The sequence below is a fragment of the Antechinus flavipes genome, chromosome 3, assembly GCF_016432865.1.
Source record: "Antechinus flavipes isolate AdamAnt ecotype Samford, QLD, Australia chromosome 3, AdamAnt_v2, whole genome shotgun sequence".
Lineage (NCBI taxonomy): Eukaryota > Metazoa > Chordata > Mammalia > Dasyuromorphia > Dasyuridae > Antechinus > Antechinus flavipes.
This window is the reverse complement of record NC_067400.1, coordinates 298,449,909-298,471,383: the sequence shown is the minus strand read 5'-3', so window position 1 is coordinate 298,471,383 and position 21,475 is coordinate 298,449,909. Positions and strand designations below refer to the sequence as shown.

General features: G+C 35.1%; 1 non-coding gene across 1 annotated transcript; it reads left to right on the top strand.

The window, feature by feature from the left end:
- The first annotated feature begins 19,713 nt into the window (after window positions 1-19,713).
- LOC127558410 (U6 spliceosomal RNA) lies at window positions 19,714-19,820 on the top strand. Its single transcript, XR_007952806.1, has one exon. It is a non-coding gene; the product is annotated as a U6 spliceosomal RNA (small nuclear RNA).
- The last annotated feature ends 1,655 nt before the right edge of the window (window positions 19,821-21,475 follow it).

The following is a 21,475-nucleotide window of genomic DNA, read 5'->3' as shown; positions in this document are numbered from 1 at the left end:
ACCTGCATCTTGCTAAAAGGTACCATGGACAAGGAAGTAATATCAGTGCTAAAATAGTTTACCTATCAGATCTATGGAGAAGGGAAGAATCATGAACAAAGAGAGTATTACAAAGCTTAAAATATATAATTTTGATTATATTAAAATTAAAAAAGTTTTTGCACAAACAAAACCAACGCTATCAAGATTAGAAAGCAGAAAAAAGGAAAACAATCTTAATGGCAAGTGTCTTTGATAAAAGCCTCATTATTCAAATATATAAAGAACTGAATAAATTTATAAAAATTGAATAATTTATAAGCATTGACAGTCAAAGGCTATAAACTAGTTTTCAGAGGAAGAAATCAAAACTATATATAAGCATAAGAAGTGCTCTATATTAGAGAAATGCAAATTAAGACAATAACGAGGCATCACTTCACACATGTCAGATTGTCTAATATGACAGAAAAAGGAAAATGATAAATATTGGAGCTATGTGGAAAAATTGGGACACTAATGCATTGTTGGTGGAGTTGTGAACTAATCTAAACATTTTAGAGAATATTTTGGAACTATGCTCAAAGAACAATAAAACTGTGTATATCTTTTGATCCAGCAATAATACCACTATTAGGTCTACATTCCAAAAAGATCATTAAAAAAAAGGAAAAGAATCTACATGTGCAAAAATATTTATAGCAGTCCTTCTTGCGGTAGGAAAATATTGGAAATTGAGGAGATGCCCATTAATTGGGGGATGTCTGAATAAACTGTGGTATATAAATGTGATAATATTGTACAATAAGAAATAACAAACAGGCAGAATTTAAAGACACATGGAAAATGGATGCAAAGTGAAATAAGCAGAACCGGGAAAACATTATATACACAACAACATTGTGTAATTATCAACTATGAATGATTTAGTTCTTTTCAGCAACACAGTGTTTTTACACAAATACAAAAGATTCACAAAGTGACATGAGTAAGTTAAAGAATTGTGACATTAGGGTACTGAAGAAAGTTTCAATATGTATGTTGGAGTCCTCCAGGATGAAGGGGGCAGGAGCTGGGGAAGAAAAACTATGAAGTGAGCACTGTATTTATTGAGGAAGGCAGGAAAGTGTCTTAGAAGATGGTAGTTAGCAGCTACCAAAATTGTAATTGTGTGACAGATATGAATTATATGAACTTCAAAGGAGGAGAAATTACTGAGTGACAGTAATAGAGAGAGAGCCTAGAAGTGGCAGTGAGGAGAATGGATATTTCATCTCTCTTCTCTTCACTAGAGAATAGAGTGGAATGAATCAAGAGGTTATGCCATCAAAACTAAGCCAGGTCTCAGTGACAGTATGAAAATGGAAAGAGTTAGAATGGGAAGGATTTAAGATAAAAGTATTTTTGTTATTTATGGAGCAGACATTCCTGAGTGAATAATGGAATGGTAGCCATTCCACTTAGTGGCTTAGTGGACAATTCAGTTGTTATATCTAGGGGAATGGTAATAAGGGATCAGTTAGTAGAGGATAATATATGGGATTTGAGTAATAGCAGCTATCACTGGGATGGGGGAAGGTGTGATCAGGTGGGTGCTTATTAATCAATGAGGGATGAGTTCAGATTCCTCATCAACTTCCTTAGGGCTTTGGCCTTAGTTTGGGACTTATAGGCAGTGAAAGGACAGTTTGGAGACATGAAGGATTGTGTTACTCCCTTTCTCCTGAAGGGAGATTAGATAAGCGACCTCTTGCAAAAGGATAGTAAAACTATAATATTAGAGGAACTTAATGTAATTGTTTCGGATCTAAACAAATTTAATCCAAACACATCAGGAAATAAGTTGAGAATCTGATTAGAACTTTAGGAAAATTAGAGATGACATTTCTCTGGCAACTAGTGAATGAGAATTAGAAAATAATCTACATACTTTTTAGCTGTATATGGCAGTTGTGAAAATTAATCATGTACTGGGGCTTAAAAAGCCTAACCAAAAATGTATAAGATATTATAGATATATCATTTATTGATCATAATACAATAAACATTTTTCACAAAGGGCTCTTAAAGTAAGATTTAAAAAATAATTGGAGACCAAATATCATAATTCTGAAGTATTTTGAACCAAAAAATAAATTATAGAAACAATAGAACATTTTATCAAAAGAAATAACAATAATGAAACAATATACCAAAATTTATTGACTATTGCTAAAGCATTTCTCTAAATGCTTTTATTAACAAAAGAGAAAAGGGACAAATCAATGATCAACAACAAATAAAAAAATCCCTAACTAAATAACAAAGTAGAAAATTTGAAAATAATAAAATTAAAAAAATTTAAAGCAAAAATACCATTGAATTAATAGATAACTGGAAGTGGTTTTTCAAAAAGAAAAAGCTAACATTTGATAAACAATAATCAAATTTTAAAAAGAATATAAAACCAAATTGTCTTAGAAATAAAAATATCAATATAAAAATATCAATTGTAGATAAAATAAATAAAATTATCAGAAATTATTGCCCAATTATATGCTAACAAAATGATTACTTAGAGGAAATGCATGAACATTTATAAAAATATAAAATACTTATATTATAAGAGAATAAATATATAAATAACAAAATATCAGAAAAAGAAGTTGAACAATCCATAAATGAACTCCAAAATTAAAAGAAAAAAAAAACAAAATTCCAAGACCAGATGAGTTCCCAAATTAATTATATCAAAAATTCAAAGAATAATTAATTCTAATACTACTTAAATTGTTTGTGATAAGACGGCCCCTATGTTATAAATCTAGTCTTAAAACCTTAACTAAGGAGAGTCAAAGCAAGGAAGGCAAACCGCAGACCAATATCCCCAGTGAACATTATTGAAAACACTTTGAATAAAGTATTAGTGGGTAGGTTGCAACAACATTTTAAAAAGTTTATTTGCTATGACCAAGTTGTGTTTATTCCAAGTATTCAGGAATAATTTCAGAGGAAAGTATGAAGACAGTTATGAATTAATGCAGAATGAAAAATGGACAGACCTTAGGGAAGAATTTATATAATGATAACAACATTCTAGAGAAAAATAAGTTTGAAAAACATTACAACTTTGATCAATAGCAGTAATATTATGAAGCCAAAAGAATGAGAACAAAACACATTACTCACCTCCTGACAGAGGTGATGAACTTAAAATGAAGAAAGAGATATACATTTTCAGACATAGCTAATGTGATGATTTGTTTTACTGGACAAAATCGATATGTATTAAAGAATTTTTTTGTGTGTCTGTTTTAATTTTTACAATTTATTCAAGGAGTGGGTTAGTAGCAGGGAAGAACAAATTAATAAAAATTCTTGTTAGTTGAAAAATCAAAATAATTAACTTAATTAAAAAGATGCAGGTTAATAACTTCCAACTTCAACTAAACAAAATGAAAAACATTTAAGGCAGCAGACAAAGGCCTGTATTTGGGGACCATATATGGGCTTTAGCAGGGAGGATGGCATTCTCTTTGACCAGATGCCATCGAGGAAAGCAATCAAGCCAAGAGATGAGGTCCAACTAAGAAAGAAAAAGGTTGCCAACTTATGCATTTTGAAGTCACCTCTCTCCTTTCTGATTTCACAACTACCATCAATCAAAGAGGCTGCTCTCTACCACATGATTAGCACGCCAGAACCATATATAGAACTGCCTGCGTGTGTTCCAAAGGCCCCCATGGATACTACTACTAGATGGTATCACAACTCTCCCAAGAGCAGGCTCCTCAGCTTCTTCTCTGTACTGATTCAATGACACTATCCATGCTCATAGGCCTGAATGAATTAGTTGATATCCCATTATATATATCCATATGTACAAACATATATATGTATACATGTATGCATACAGACATTAGTATGTGTTGATATAATTAAGTGAGAAAGATAAATGAAAAAATATACCAAGAAATATAAAATCTTTGTGATGGTTGCACAAATAAAAGCTCTTGTATTTCAATAAGTAGTTTAATAGTGAGCATTATTTTCTAAAATTCACCTGAAAACTATTACCATTTGACTCAAAAGTTTAGTTTGTACTTGTAATGTTTTTTATGCTAATAGGCTTGTTCCATTTCAGAATATTCTTGATTAATGCAAATATTTATGAACATACATTGTTACTGTCATTTTAAGAATATTATTTAGACTAGTTGTATACAATTAACTTTATATTGTATAAACTCCAGAAATGCTTAAGTTTCTTTGAATCCTATGCAGATAATACTAGGATTCTGTATTTCTGGGTAAATTTATCATTTATCTTTTCTAATAAAAGAGTTTAGCTATTTAGCTAGACTGTTGTATTTGTTCTGGCACACACATAGTGAATATATCTGAATGGGAACAAACATTGTTTTGAGAAAGGTAATTAATAAAATGAAGTGGGTAAAGCACTTTGCCAAATAGTATTCAGATGAAAGCAAGCCTGGCATAGTGGATAATATGTGGCATTTGGAATCAGTGGTTTTGGGCTTAAATCTTGTCTCTGCCTTTGCTACTTGTATGACTTCCACAAGTCCTTTCACCTCTCTGGCACTGTAAAATGAGGCTTTTATAAAATGAGGGCAGGGGTTGGACTCAGTCACTACTAAGGTCACTTTCAACTTGAAAGTCTATGTCTTACCGTTGTATGTTTTAATGAATATATTCTCGTGACTTTTATGGAAATATTTTGCATAACTTCCCATGTGCCTTCTCAATGTGGAAGGGAAAGGATGGAGAAAAGGAGAGAATCGAGAACTCAAAGTTTTAAAAACAAATATAAAACCTGTTTTACATGTAACTGGGGAAAATAAAATATAAAATAAAATAATGAATATCTTCTTAATAAATATTTTCCTTTTATATAAAGAGTATGATGTTAATAACTGCACTTTGTCATAGGGTCAAATGAAATAATACAACAGAAAATGCAAGGCTCTTCCAGGGGTCCTCAAACTACGGCCCCCGCAGACCAGATGCAGCAGCTGAGGACGGTTATCCCCCTCACCCAGGGCTATGAAGTTTCTTTATTTAAAGGCCCACAAAAAAAAGTTTTTGTTTTTACTATAGTCGGGCCCTCCAACAGTCTGAGGGAGAGTGCACCGGCCCCCTATTTAAAAAGTTTGAGGACCCCTAAATTTATTGCAAATCATAGATCTGGGCCAGTAGAAATCTTTGAGTCCATTCCTATTCCTTCATACAGACAGAAAATTGAGGCTTTTTGTTAAGGGATTTGCTCAGCATTACGCAGCTAGCTAGTAAATATCTGTCAGGACAGAGCCTCAGGCAACTCTTGAAGGAGTTTTCAAGTGGTCCTGACTTGCATATACTCAGTTGGCTGAGAGAGAGAGAGTTAAAACATTTAATAGCTGGTTCCCTTTGAAGTTTAGCTAGCGCTTTAGCTGATTGAATGGAAGAGGAGGAGGGGCTCCCGGCGGCTCCCGAATTCCCCAGTTCGGTCCGCTGCCAGCCTGTGGTCCCAAAGACTGCTGGGTGAGGTGCGCGGTGGGTATTGCGGGGGAGGGGTGCGAAGGGGGAGGGGTGCGAAGGGGGAGGGGTGCGAGAGGGGATCTCCCTCTCCTCCCCGCCCCCACGTGCCCAGCTCAGTTTCTCCTCTGCCTGGCGGGTTCCTGGGCTTCCAGACTAATGTGAATGCCCCTTCTCGTTAATGCCCTCCTCAGCCGCCTCCCGCTCCCCTTTAGCCCCCCATCATCCTCCGGGTCTCACCCGCTGCTAAGCAGTTTTAGAAAGTAAAGCAAATCGTTAGACATCTTGGGTCTGAAAGGGTCCTCAAAGTTTGAACGAATGCGAGTGCACAGGGGGCCGCCCAGAAGCCCAGCTGGCCAACTCATCCTGGAGGGAGCCCAGCGCTGGGGGCGGCTGGGCCGGCGCCCGCGACGTCCGTGCCCATCAGACCCGGAGGGGGTGTCCCTCGGTCCGTAGAGAAGGGAGCGCCTTGGCCGTGGGAATCAGAAGGTGCCCAGCGGCGTGTAGCGGCCGGCCTGCCGAATGACTAGCCGTGGAAATGGAGGGCGCGGGAGCTTCCGGACCATAGCCGGCAGCTGCAGGATCTGCGCCACCTTCCCAGCGGCGACGCTGCACTCTGGCGGGGCGGGCTGAGAAAAAGGTCCGCCTCCGCGCACCTGAGAGCCCAGACCTCCTTCCACTCAGGTGAGAGAGGATTTCTGTGGTTCAACAATAACCGTACTTGCTAAGATTATATAGCTCTCTAAAGTTTCCCAAAATACTTCACAAACATCTCTTTTGATCTTCATAACAACTCTGTGAAATCAGGAGCTATTATTGTCCCCATTTTAAAGGTGAGTTAACTGAGGCTGAAAGTGTGTGACATTTCTGTGACAGCACAGCCAGTGTCTGTGGTTCTTGACTCCAGAGTCATTGCTTTATTTTATCTCGGTGCCTCAAATTTCAGAGATCATGCAAAGGAATATTTTTTCCTTTTATGCATATATTGTGTGAATTTGTATTTATGTTTGTGTGTATATATACATAACAATGTATAAAAACATGAATTATAACATGGGTAGATACACACATTTATGCTTTTTTGAGTTCATGACCTCTCCGTTGGGAAGTGGGTAATATGCTTTCTCATTCATCGTCTGGAATCCTGGTTGTCAATGCATTGATCAGTTATGAAATCTTTCCTAATATTATTGTAAATAAAATAGTCTCTTGTATGTGAAGTGTTGATATTGTATATAAAATATTACATACAAAATTTTATATATAAAATATTCTGTTCATTTCATACTCTATCAGTTAATATGAATCTTCTGGTTTTCTCTAAACCATCACTGTAATAATTTCATGCTGAATAATACCATTACATTCTTGTACCATAATTTGTTTAGCCAACTGATAGGCACTCCCTTAGTTCCTAATTCTTTGCTTTTGCAAAAAGAGCTGCTCTAAATATTATTGTACATATGGCTCCCTTTCCTCCTTTGTTCTCTTTAGTTGGGGCATTGCTGTGTTAAATAGGATGCTTAGTTTAGTAACCTTAGGGTGTACTTCCAAATTGCTTTTTGGAATAATTATACCAATTCATAGCTTCACTAATAATATATGAATGTAACTATTTTCCTGTAACTCTTCAAATTTTTGTCATTTTCCATTTTTGACATGTTTGCCTCAAGGCATTTTCATTTGTTTTAGGGAACATGATTAACTGAGTCTCTTCCCTTATCTACTAATAACTTTCCAGATTGACACAATTCAAAAAGTGAATTCTAAATTTTAGGACCAAACCTCAAGGAAAACAAGATTGTCAGGTCTTTTCATCTAAACAAGTCCTAGACCTATGACATTTATGACATAAGAATAGCTTGGAGATATTGAAAGTTCAGTTCCAGATCTCCACAATAAAGTGAATATCAAAATAAAGCCAATCCCATTAATTTTTTGGTTTCCCAATGCATGTAAAATTATGTTTATACTATAATATAGTCTATTAAGTATGAAATAGTAATATGTCTAAAAATGTACATACTTTAAAAATGTATGTAGCTTAATTTAAAAATACTTTATCACTCAAAAAAATGCTAACCATCTGACTCTTCTGTGAGGAATAATAGTTCTACTGATGGAGGGTCTTGCCTTGGTGTTGAGGGCTGCTGATTGATGAAGGTGGTTATTGCTAAGGTTGGGATGGCTGTGACAATTTCTTTTTTTTTATTATAGCTTTTTATTTTTCAGCATTGACAATCGCAAAACTTGTTCTAATTTTTCCCCTCCTTCCCCTCACTCCCTCCCCCAAATGGCAGGTAGACCAATACATGTTAAATATGTTAAAGTATATGTTAAATACTATATATGTATACATTTCCATACAGTTATTTTGCTGCACAAGAAGAATTGGACTTTGAAATAATATACAATTAACCTGTGAAGGAAATAAAAAATGCAAGTGGACAAAAATAGAGGGATTGGGAATTCTATGTAGTGATTGTGAGAATTTCTTAATAAGAGAGCAATGAAGTTTGCTGCATTGATTGACTCTTCCTCTTATTTGAACACTTAGAGATTATTGCAGGGTTATTAATTGTGTCAGTTTCAATATAGTTATGTTTTAGAATTAAGAGGCCCAAGGGGAAGGAGAAAGAGAAGGGAATGATTGGTTGGTTGATAGAATGATCAAAACACAAATCCATTTATTTATTTTCCACTTAATAGTATTATGTATTTTTTTTTCAATTTCATGTATAACATTTGTTATAAGATTTTGGCTTCCAAATTTTTCTCTTTCCCTTTCCTCCTGCCTTCCCAAGGCAGCAAGCACTATGATATAGGTTATACATGTACAATCATGTAAAACATATTCCCACATTAGTCATGTTGTGAAAGAAGAATCAGAAAAGGGGAAAACCCTAAGAAAGAAAAAAAGCAACAAAAAAGTGAAAATAGTATGTTTTCATCTTATTCAAACTCCATAGTAAAATATGCAGAAATATGCATAGTGAAATGAGCAATACCAGGAGATCATTATACATGGCAACAAGATTATTCAATAATCAATTCTGATGGACATGGCTTTTGTCAACAATGAGGTGATTCTGAACAGTTCCCAGTAGTCTTGTGATGAAGAAAGCCATCTGCATCTAGTGAGAGGAACTGGAACATAACATAGTATTTTCATTCTTTTTGTTGTTGTTTGATTTCACTTTGTTTTCTTTCTCATTTTTTTCTTTTTGATTTGATTTTTTGGTGCAGCATATTTGTGAAAATATGTATAGAGGAACTGCACATAATAACATATATTGGATTACTTGCTGACTGGGGAGGGGTTTGGGGGAAAGAAGGGAAAACTTAGAACACAGGGTTTTATAAGGGTGAATGTCGAAAATTATCCATGTATATATTTTGAAAATAAAAAATATAATCAATGTAGGATAAAAGTTTCTTTTCACCTGAAGGCTTTAACAGAATAAAAATTTTAAATAATTTTAAAATTAAAATAATTTAAATAATTTAAAAACCTCAACACTTCTGTGATCTCACTTATGTGGGCATTTCCTCCAAAGGTGTAGTTAGCAGTTCATCCATACTTTTTGTTCTATATATTCTACTCTATTTATTCTAGCCTAACTTATTTATTCTGTTTAATATCCCATAAATACATCCTGGTATTGCTGGGGATGGAAGGTTGGAGGTTGGGGTGATAGGGAGAGGAAGGGAACATATTTGGACCTTTCCTAAAGGCCTTAATGTCTTTGGTCTATGTGTAGACCAAAGCAGCACATGGGCTATGGAAATGTTAATCCTTACTCCCAGCTTCCATCCTTTTTTCCTCATATATTTCTTTGATACTATTATTTATAGTACTCTTTGTACATAATGCAATCTTAATGTCTTGCTGTTGCTTCTTAATGCTCTTGATGCTGCTTTTTTTTTTTTTTTTCTTTCTTTTTTTGCTGAGGCAGTAGAGGGCTGTGACTTGCCCCTAGTCACACAGCTAGAAGTGTTAAGTGTTTGAGACTAAATTTGAATTCAGGTCCTCTGACTTCAGGGCTGGTGCTCCATCCACTGTGCCATTTAGCTACCCCTTCATGCTACTTTTTATTGCCTTTTGGGTGACCTGAAATTTTGATACACTGCAAATTTTATCATTCCTTGATTAACAACCATGTAACATAACTGGAGGATTTCAGGCATTAAAAAGATGAGATTCTGTTTAATGGAAAATCTTGGGATCAGTGGAGTGTTGCAATTTCCTATTCTTTCTCTCTTATGAAATTCTGGACTTTTATGTTTTCCTGTGTCATTTTTTGTACTGTACCAGTGATCTTCCTTAGGTTCATATAATATCTTGAATATACTTAGATTACTTGTCTCCCATCTTTACTACTTAACTTGCCCACTACTTTTTCTAATTATACATGTCCATGAGGGTTATTTATTTATTTATTTATTTGCTGAGACTATTGGGGTTAAGTGACTTGCCCAGGGTCACACAGCTAGGATATATTAAGTGTCTGAGACCAGATTTGAACTCTGGTCCTCCAGACTTCAGAGCTGGTGCTCTATTCACTGTTCCACCTAGCTGCCTCACAAGGGTTATTATTAGTATTATTTTTGCTATTTCTTGTATAAAACTTTTAGCACAGTGCTCTTCCAACCACCATGTGTCTATCCATTCCCCTTTGGGCCATATGCAATTTTGAACATATTTATCTATATATGTATCTATCTGTATATCTATCTATTATGTGTTTATCAATTTATCTTAAAATCTTAGCACTGCAGATATATCTATGATTTTATTGCTATTAATTTAATTAGGAGATGCAGATTACACGGAGAGAATACCATATATATGTATATGTGTATATATATGTGTGTGTGTGTATATATGTATATATATACAGACTATATACATATACATAATACTATACCTTATGTGTAGTGTATATATAATAAGTCCATCCATATATGTGCATATATTCATTTATATATGTGCATTTCTGTGTATATAAATAAATATACATGGCTAGATCATATTTTACATAATATACATGTGTATATGTACATATATGTGTGAAACAAGAAATATATATACACACAATGGTACCCCACTACTCATCATTAATTGGTTCCAGAAGACACTATAGTGGTGAAAATGAGTACTGAATGAATTTTCTCTTTAAGGAGTACATTTTCAGGCTGCAGCCTAGCCATCCCTTCCCATGCAGTTCCCAAAGGGCAAGTAGGGCTTACAACTGTGGAGAAAATAGCCAGCCCAGCCCAGCTGGATTCTCCCTCTCTTGACCTAACTTACTTTCTGACCCCACTTGGTCCAAGTTTCCTTGGAAAGGTGGGGAAAGCTTGTCCAGTAACCTGGACATCAGCATCCTGGGCTTCCAGCCAATGGTCCTGGGTACTTTCTCTGGAGAGGAGCTGCCCATGGCAGAAGGCAATAGCAGTGGCTATGGTGAGGCTGAGAGGTGCCCTTGGCTAACCTCACACTCTAGTGCTCAACCAAGGCAACAACCAAACATCAAATGCTGAAGCATTTTTTATTATGGAAATAATTCAAATTCTGAATTTGATGAGTTTTAAAGCAGGTGAGTGCTGAGATATCAGTGTGTGTAGTGTTTGTATATACATCCATAAATATATGAATAACTTTCCATCTCTCTATGTGCTATCATGAAAGACACCTCAGATACATAAATACACGCATATGTGGTATATACATACAGAATGCCATGTGTATTTATACACACAACATTATCATGATATATGTGTGTCTAAATATGTGTGCATGTGTATATATGTACGAACTTTTTATCCATGTGTGTGTATATCCATTTTATATGTACATTTATATATGAACACACCGGTCAAAACACATACAGGCACATATAATATATAGATTACTCTCTCTCACTCTGTCTGGTCTATCTCTCTTTTTCTCTCCCTCTCCCCTCCACCATGCTCTGTCACAGCTGGCTAGCTGGCACCTTGAATAATACACACATACACATCAACACAATCATAGTGATTGAGATATAGATGGGTATGGGTATGTGGGTGTGTGTGGGAGAGAGATAGAGGGACAGAGGGAGAGAAAGAAAAAAGGGAGAGAGAGAATGCTTCCCGACAAGATAGGGAATAGGGGAAACAGGAAAAGGGGAAGGAAGCAAGAAGGAAAAGGTAAAGGAGAGGAGATAAAGGAGAGGGAGGTAAGAGCAGTGGTAGGGAGAGGAGAAAATTTTTCTAAGAAATTTGCATTGGTGTGGGAAAACCCTCAACAACAAATATTTCTGGCTTGATTTACAACTAAAACATGAAATAGAAAAAGAAAGCATTTATTCTTAAAATACCCAAGAGTTAAAATTTAAGGAACACACAAAGCACACCCAAATCATATATATAACATCCTAATAATTCATAATAATTACAACAAATACTTGTAAAATGCAATCTTACAAATAGCAACTTTTTACATATACATATACATAGTGCATATACTACCGTGTTTCCCTGATAATAAGACCTATCCCGAAAATAAGCCCTCCCCTTACTGTGTAAGATTCCTCTAAAATAAGTCCTCACCCGAAAATAAGCCCTATTGAGATTGCTACTGTAGTGAAGGTGATCCCCTGCGATACACGCTACATTACGGTATCCTCTGTATGCACCGTCCCCCTCCTCCCCTACCCCCCCGGGTGAAACGCACACCGCGCTCCGAGCTGCATCCAATCTGAGCTGCAGTAGTGAGCGCGTCATCCTGTTCTTCCTCAGTGATTTGCTTGCTGGTCCATTGAGAGCAGTGCCGTGGAGGAGAGCTGAGGCAGGACAACATAAAAACCCGGTATGTAAGCGGGAGTGAGGGGGCATGATGGAGGATAAAAGGGGCATGATGGAGGATAAAAGAAGAACTCAGGGGCATCATGGAGGATAAAAGAAGAACTCAGCCAGCACTCACCACGCTAAAGAAATGAAGAACTCCCTTGCAGAGAGAAGAATAGATCAAGTAACGATTCCTGCAGGAATGACTGCCTATCTCCAGACCCTTGATATTGCAATAAACAAGCCATTCAAGGACCATTTGCACATGGAAGTCAATGACTACATTGAAAATAGAATGGAAAGAAATCAGCGTGGAAACTTTGTGAAGTCCTGTCTGCAAGAAGTCGTGACTTGGGTGAAGAAGTCATGGGATAAAATTACTGACAGCTGTGTCGCCAAGGCACTATGAGCAGGTTACCTGGACACGACATGTTCATTTAAAGAGAGCTATATTGCTGGACATGACAGATTGGGTCCACTTCTTCTGAAGGAAATAGAGGCGCAAGACAGCCAGGACGGAATTTAGGGTATGGACACTTATGACGATGTTGTTGAAGAAGATGACACATGATCATTATTGAATAAAAGTACTTTTTTTTGTTCACATTTATCTGTTTATTAAAATTGCTGTCAATGTTCATTAAAATAAGCCCTCCCCTGAAAATAAGCCCTCTGGTATTTTTTCTGTTCAAAAAAAATAAGACAGTGTCTTATTATCGGGGAAACATGGTAGTATAATACACAGATTTAAAATTAACTCCTCAAAAAAGTTTTTATTCTACAAAATCTTATTTTTAAAATTTTAAAATAATTTTGACATCGGATATTATTTATTTGAAGACTATGTGAATAAATATGTTGAAGTTTTTCTAAAATAAATATTAGTACCTAACATTTTATAATGAAAGAATAACATTTTAGTATGATTTTTTTTTTTTTTTTTTGCTGTTGTTCATTCATTTCAGTCATGCCCAACTCTTTATGACCTCATTTGGGGTTTTACTATATTAAAATGAAATTGTACCCCAAATTCCCAAAGTGTAATTATATTCATAAGAAACTTTGTTTTAAGATAATAAGTTCAAGAAGCTTGAAGCTCTACTGTCATATTATCAAAGTACATATAAGTGAATGCTTGCATAGAACTCAGAATATTCATGAATGCTTAAATGGCATGAATTCACAAGCTGTTCTTTAGAATTGTAATTGCACTGAACAGTTTATATATATGTGAATATTCACATGTATGTATGTATATGTGTGTACATGTAAAACATACTGAATGCAACCTGGACATTCCAGATGGCCTAAGATGGAGACTCTCCTCCTCCTCCTCCTTTGTTGTGTAAATTCATTTCCAAGGAGAAGGGGATTAGGTTCATAGTCCCAGTTGCAAATCTTAAACTCTTCTCAGGCTTGAGAACACAGGCACCCTGGCTCCTCAAGGATTTCAAACTGAGCTGGCCAGCGGCACTCTCCAATCTTGGTTCCAAGACCTCCATGACTTGAACACCAAGGGCACCTCCAAATGAGGAGGACAAACTACACAGGAAAGAATCTTGGAGCTGGGGTAAATGAGACAGCAAGGGAAGGGAAGTCCTTACCCTCTCATTAGTTTTGTTCATTGCACAGTAGCAAAAAGAGCAATGGAAAAGGAATGTAGCCCCTAAAGACAAAAAGAGTGAACTGCTCAGAATCACTAGTTTTGAAGACAGGCAGACAAGAAACAGACTATCCTATCCACACAGTAGGCAATAAAGAGGCTTCCATGTTAGGCAATCTGGACAAGCATAGGTTACATATATGTAGTTCTATTCTGTTCTTAATAGATAATTAGTAGTTTTTGTGATATTGACAGAAATTTGTATAATATTGTAATTTTCTTGGAAATTGACCAAATTTAAAATGGATGATGAAAACAATTGACAATTCTAAGAAAGACAAAAATATATGTTACATCGTCAGACCTAGACCACCAGATGTGTAATTTGTATGGACTCCCTCCCATCTTACCCATTGGCTTTAAATATGTATTCTCTCTCTCTCTGTCTCTGTCTCTCTGTCTCTCTCTCTCTGTGTGTGTCTCTCTCTTTGTCTCTCTCTGTCTCTGTCTCTCTCTATCTCTCTCTGTGTCTCTCTCTCTCTCTGTGTCTCTCTGTCTCTATCTCTCTGTTTCTCTCTCTTTGTCTCTCTCTTTTTCTCTCTTTGTCTCTCTCTGTCTCTGTCTCTGTCTCTCTGTCTGTCTGTCTCTCTTTGTCTCTCTCTGTCTCTCCCTGTCTCTGTCTGTCTCTCTCTCTCTGTGTCTCTTTGTCTGTCTCTTTCTCTGTCTCTGTCTCTCTCTCTCTCTGTCTCTCTCTCTCTCTCTGTCTCTATATCTCTGTTTCTCTCTCTTTGTCTCTCTCTTTCTTTTTCTCTCTTTGTCTCTCTCTGTCTCTGTCTCTCTCTCTGTCTTTGTGTGTCTCTGTGTGTCTCTCTTTGTCTTTCTGTCTCTGTCTCTGTCTCTCTGTGTCTCTCTGTCTCTTTGTTTCTCTCTCTCATTCTGTCTCTCTTAGTCTCTCTGTATCTGTCTCTGTCTTTTTCTGTGTGTCTGTTTCTCTCCTTCCCTCACTCCTTCTCCCCCCTCTATTTCTCTCTCACACACTCATAATTTGTTTCTTTCTTTCTTATTTTTTTTAATATACCCTTCCTCAATTTCACTGGTATGGGAAATTGTTAGTGATTAAATTTCCTCTACCAATGATGATCAGCATGTGCTTTGAAACATATAATTTATATATGTTTCAGGCAAAAAACAAACAAGACTTAAACCTCTCAGTGGCCATTATTTCTACATGAAGTATGCTCATGTGGAGACATAGACATGGAAATGCCATGTTTCAAAGCATATGCTAATTTGCACTGATGGAAGGAATTGTTCACTTGGAGTTCCTTATATCAGTGAAATCACGGAGTCTAGAAAAAACAAAACCCCTTTAAACATTAGGTAATTTATTTCTGCTATATCTATAAATACATAACACATACATATATACAATCAAATCTATATATTAAAATAATTATACCCCCCACATATATGTAACTACATGCTTATATATATATAGACCTAGAGATATACATGTGCTTTGGGTCAGGTCATAATTTGGACGACCTGTGATATAGAACATATAGTTCTGGACTTCCATGTGTGTTGATGATGATATAGCAAGGAGAGATTCAACTTCAGGTATAAAACTTTTTGAATCTCTTGTTGATGAAAGTATTTGCAGTAATACAGGCTTTGAGCCTCTTCATTCCTTGATATTTAACTATGGTTTTCACTATTGTTTTACTTGCCTTCACTAAGAAGTTGCAGGATACTGACATATGGGTTGATTTATTTTATAATATCTCCTTATAGAATTTTTTGACTTCTTCATCCATTGGGATGATAGATGTTGGTCCATAAGCCACAACTACTTTCATGTTTGTCTTTGGTTCACAGTGAGCAATGCAAACTGAAATAACATCTTTGGTGATTTGAAGAGGGTACCCACCAAAGTTCTTTATTTCCCTCTTTGAGGAGAAGCTGTGAGCTGTTCGTGAACTTTCCTTAGCTTTTGTTCTTTAGTTTTATGCATAGAAAGAATGACTCTGTGTGTAACTCAGTTCCTCCTATATTGTCTTTATTTGAGCAGTGAATAAAATTTTAATTTAGGGGAAAATGATGAAAACTGACACATTCTCATTGAAAAGACTCATTCTCTCATTAAATATGTCCTGTTGTATTCAACACTAATCTCAGTATAATTTTGATTCAGTAATAAAGTTTTTGTTCATTGATATTTAGTGGTGAAAAGTGTTCTTTTTTGAAGGGGGAGAGTTTATTATTATCATTTTACATTGGGAACATTGAGTCTCCTGATATTACATAATTTAATGACTTGCGTGTCTGTAGGGCCAGAAGGTCAATTGAACTGTACTCCGTGTTCTTCTTCCTTAACTTAATTTCCACTACTGATCTTAGTCCTAGCCCTTTCTGGTATACTTTAATTGTGATGTCTCTGGGGGTTATGGAAAAACCATGTGGCAAAGCCACCCAGGTGCAAAACAAATAAATTGCAGCATCCCCAACTTCATTTTCCAGAATCCACAGAATGCAGAATGTTGTCCTCATGACTTTGTTCTCGTGTTCTCTCTCTCTCTCTCTCTCTCTCTCTCTCTCTCTCTCTCTCTCTCTCTCTCTCTCTCTCTCTCTCTCTCTTTCTCTCTCTTTCTCCCATTCCCGCCCCCCTTTCTCAAGCATGTAGTACTACTAATTTGATGAACTTAGAATGTGACAGCTGTGCACTTCCTGTCTACAACTGCATACATCTTTTGAAATAGATAATACCTTTCCTTTCTTTTCTGTCCCTCATTAGCTAATCATGGCTAGGACAATAAAAAAGGTTTTTTATTCTTGAGAATATGCATTTCTGCCATTCTTCTCTCATAGTTTTTGTGCTAATCCCTTCTACTCTGAGATTTTTTTTTTCTTATCTATATCCCTTCTCTTAATGCCTTTTACTAACAACCACAGAAATGCTGATGGATCCATTCCATTTAAAAATAATAATTTTACTTCAGTTGATTGATGTTGTCTTTTATGTGGATATTCCCATTAATGATGATCTCATAACTTCTAATTGTGTCCCCTTATTATACATTCTCCCAGCGGGGTTTACTCAGTGTCCTGGGATCCTTCCCTTACATCCTTGTACTTTGTGTGTAATCCACAAGCTGGCTTCTTTTCATGATTTTCTTTATCTAATTATATATTTTTTGATAATATTCTTTATACTACTTTTTCTGTCCAAATTCTTCACTGATAATATCTTCCTACCTATTCATTTCTCCCATGTATTTCTCCATTGCCCTTTGAGTGACCTGCAACTATAATTTTTCAGTAATTGTGATAGTTTATGATTCAGAGTCTTAGAGTATCATTGAATGAATACTAGCATTAAAAAGATGGATTTTTATATCAAGGAAAAGTGTAGGATCATTAAAAAGCATTGTGTAATTTCCTAAATGCAATCTACCCTGTTCTTCTACTCAATGCTATGCCTGCTTCATTGTTCTTTTCTGTGGTGTATCTGAGATGTATTGCTAATGGACCAAATGCATATCGTAGTCTGAACAAGATATAAATAATAATGATAAAAGTAATTATAGGATCTTAGATTTAGAGCTGAAAGGTAACTTAAAGGTCACCTTGTTTAGCCCCTCCATTCCTTATTTTACTGATGAAGAAACTATGGTTCTGATATTTTAATGATTTGCTCAAGATCACATAGACAGTAAGTAGTAAATAAGTGGTGAAATTTGAATACATGGTATACCATGAATCTATATTTGTACTGTATTTTGTAATTTTATCTAGTGAAAATACCTTGATGGTGTATCTTACATCCTTTCCAATTTTATCCTTATTGTTCTAATTTGGGCCTCCACATTTTCTTGCCTAGACTATTTTAGAAGATTCTGAGCTGAGCCTGTCTTTAGATTTCATTTTCACATTTCCAAAATAATGTTTCTGATATATAGATATCAGTGTATCATTTCTCCTTTCTTCAGTAGGTTCCTTTTGCCTGATGTTCAAGGATGTTTTCTTCCTTCAAGGCTCAGAAGTTTAACCTTCATAAATCCTTCCTTACACTTCCATTTAGAAATAATCTCTGTGCTCAATTCTCTATGCTACTCTGTTAACAACTACTCTGAATTTAATGATAACCCCAACTTATATTATATTTTGATGTGTTCTTGTGTTGTTCCCTCAAACTATTTTATAAAGTCTTCCAAATAAAGATTTGTCAGGATAACAAAAACACCAACTACTTAGGAAAGGAATCCTTTTTTTCAACAGACCTGCTCAGCATACTGTTTGGTGCAAAATAAGTTCAGCTATCATTTTATACCATGTACCATAATGAATTTTAAGTGGAAAAACAACCTAAATACAACATGGTATACCACAGAATATTAGAGGATAGTAAAAAGTTTTATGTTTCAAAACCATGATAAGGAAAGCTGATTGAAAGTGGAATGTGTTTTTTTTGGAGATGTTTTTCCTACAAGGGAAGTCTTCAAAGGTTTGATAATAACTTGACTGTCATAAATTTTATTTTTCTTCAGGTGTGGTTTGAACTGAATGACCTTTTAAGTGCCTCCTAATTTTGAAATTCTGTGATTCTTAACCAACTGTGATATTGAGAGTAATATTGATTATAAAGTCCATTGTTTTTATATAAAACTTAAAAGCTTTTCCCCAAAGAAAATAAAATTCATCTAGAATAAGGAGATATGTAAGAACTTGAAAATTTTCATTTTTCTCTGATAAAAATCTAGTATCTAAAAATTTTGTTAGTAATTCATGAAAATTTATTTTTTATATTTTAATTTTTGATATGATACCTCATCAGTATACTTTGCCCCTCTAATTGGAAGGTAGATTAAATTTTTTTTAAAGGGGTTTAGAGCCTCCATCTAAGGTAAAGCCAGGGTTGCTCTTTGTATTTCTCTCTACCTTCTTTCTCTTCCTTTTCAGCTTCCCATTGTGTAATTATCTTTTCTCATCATATCAGAAGACCTTCGAGGGCAAGGGACTACCTTTCTTTTTCATTTTTGCATTCCTAATACTTAACACAGGGTCTAATACATAGTAGAAACTTAATAAATGTTCAGACTGACTGAATTCAGGGCCTCTTTCAAATAGATTAGTCATCAAAGATATAAAGAACTTTTCAAAATAAGAAGCATAAACCATCAGCAACCCTTAGGAAAAGTGTTCAGAGTTGCTAATGATTCAATAAATTCAGCTTAAAATCTCAGGCATGACCCTACTTTCTATTAAATTGTGATAAAAATGATAAAAGATGGAAACATCAATATTTATTCTATTTCATGTTTGGGAATGACCAATTCTGACCAAATATGACATTCTTTTTTTTCCCTGAATAGTGTTATATTTTTTCAATTACAAGTAAAAATAGTTTTCAACATTCATTTCTGTAAAATTTTGAATTCCAAATTTTTTTCTCCCTCTCTTCCTTACTCCCCCCCCAAGACAGCAAACAATTTGATATAGATTATAGATATACAATCATTTTAAACATATTTCCATATTTGTCATATAATGAAAGAAAAAATCAGAACAAAAGAGAAAAAACCACAAGGAAGAAAAAGGAAACAAACAAACAAACAACAAAAAGATAAAAATAGTATATTTTGATCTGTATTCAATCCCTATAGCACTTTCTCTGGATACAGATGGCATTTTGTATCCCAAGTCTATTGGACTTGTCTTAGATCACCATATTTCTGAGAAGAGCTAAATCTATTGTAACTGATCAAGTTTCATATTCTTAAGAAAATAATGTGCTCGCTTCGGCAGCACATATACTAAAATTGGAACGATACAGAGAAGATTAGCATGGCCCCTGTGCAAGGATGACACGCAAATTCGTGAAGCGTTCCATATTTTTTAAAAAGGCCACGCTGGGGACCCCTCTTTGCAGAGATTCCAAACATGGCTACCATGTGAGGACCCTCTGTCCATTGGACCCTTTGTCCAGTGCCTTCCTTATCTCTACCTTCTCCTATACTTTAACTTTGCTTATCTAATAATAAACCTCTTTTATCAATCTAAAAAAAAAAAAAGAAAGAAAATAATGAGGTAGCTTGATAGTGCAATGGATAGAGTGCCAGCCTTGGACTTGAGTTCAAATTTGGCTTTTAACTGTGTGACCCTAAACAAGTTATTTAATCTTATTTGTCTCAGTTTCCTCAGTTTCCTCATCTCTCAAATGGATTGGAGAAGGAAATGGCAGATCACTCCAGTGTCCTTCCTAAGAAAACCCCAAATGTGATCATAAAGAATAAGACATAACTAAGTTAAAAATCATATGTGAAAACCTTAATATATGAAGCACTAAGTAATTTTTCTACTTCTCTTTATTCTTCCTTTTTCTGCTCCTCCCCTTTTCCCACTCTTTTCTTCTCCCCCTAATTTAAAGCAGAGAGCAGAAAGGACCTGTAGGTCAAATCTGGCTCTCCACTGCCTATTTTTGTGTGACCCTTAAACTAAATATGTAAAAAACAGATGGTAAGCTTGATTTGGTCTAGGAGACATAGTTTGCTGACCCTTTTTTAAAAATATTTGCCTTTTTAAGATAGGCTTTATTTCTTGATTATATAATCAGTAGATATACCTGATTGTATAAAACATTTTTTGTTCTAGATTTCATAACAGAGTAAACATGGAATTTTCAATTACTGCTGCCTTCTTTCCATAAATTATTTCATATTTATTAAATTTTTTTCTTCTGAATTGCATATGTTTAACTTATGTTGGATTAATTGCTGTCCAGGGTAAGTGGGAGGTGGGGAGGAAGGGAGAAAATTTTGGAACATAAGATTTTGTAAGAGTGAATGTTGAAACCTATGTTTGCATGTATGTTGAAAAACAAAAAAAAATTATTATAAAAAAATTTCTTTTTTGTATCTTTATATAAATGCTCATCATCTGTCCCACTAAACTGTATTATCTTTGAAGTCAGGGAGTGTTTCATTTTTGTCTGTGTAGCCCTAGGATCTTTATAGTATTTCGTATATAGTAGGTACCTAAATTCTTATTGATTGACCATTTGGTTAGATTATGTTTCACTTTGTCTTATTTGATTGTAATTGAATGGTTTGATGACAGTTTTGAAATTTACTGCCTGCATTCTCCAGAACAGTAAAGCTCTTTCTTCTTCAGCGAACTTTTGAACCTCTTTTCTTCATTTGACCAATAATATTGCTTTTCAAGCTCTTTTTCTCCTCATTGAATTTTTGTGTCTTCTTTATCATTTGGTTTATTTTGATTTTTATAGTGTTATTTTCTTTAGTATTTTTTGTGCTTCTTTAACCAAGCTATTGATTCTTTTCATGATTTTCTTGCATCACTCTCATTTTTCTTCCCAATTTTTCTCCTACCTCTATTAATTGGTTTTAAAAATATTTTTGAACTCTTCCATGATCTGAGAAAATTTTTATTTTTCTTTTAGATTTTAAATGTAACATTTTGACTTTGTTGTCTCCTTCCCGTGTGTTTTGATCTTCCTTGTCACCATAGTAACTTTTTATAATCAGAATTTTT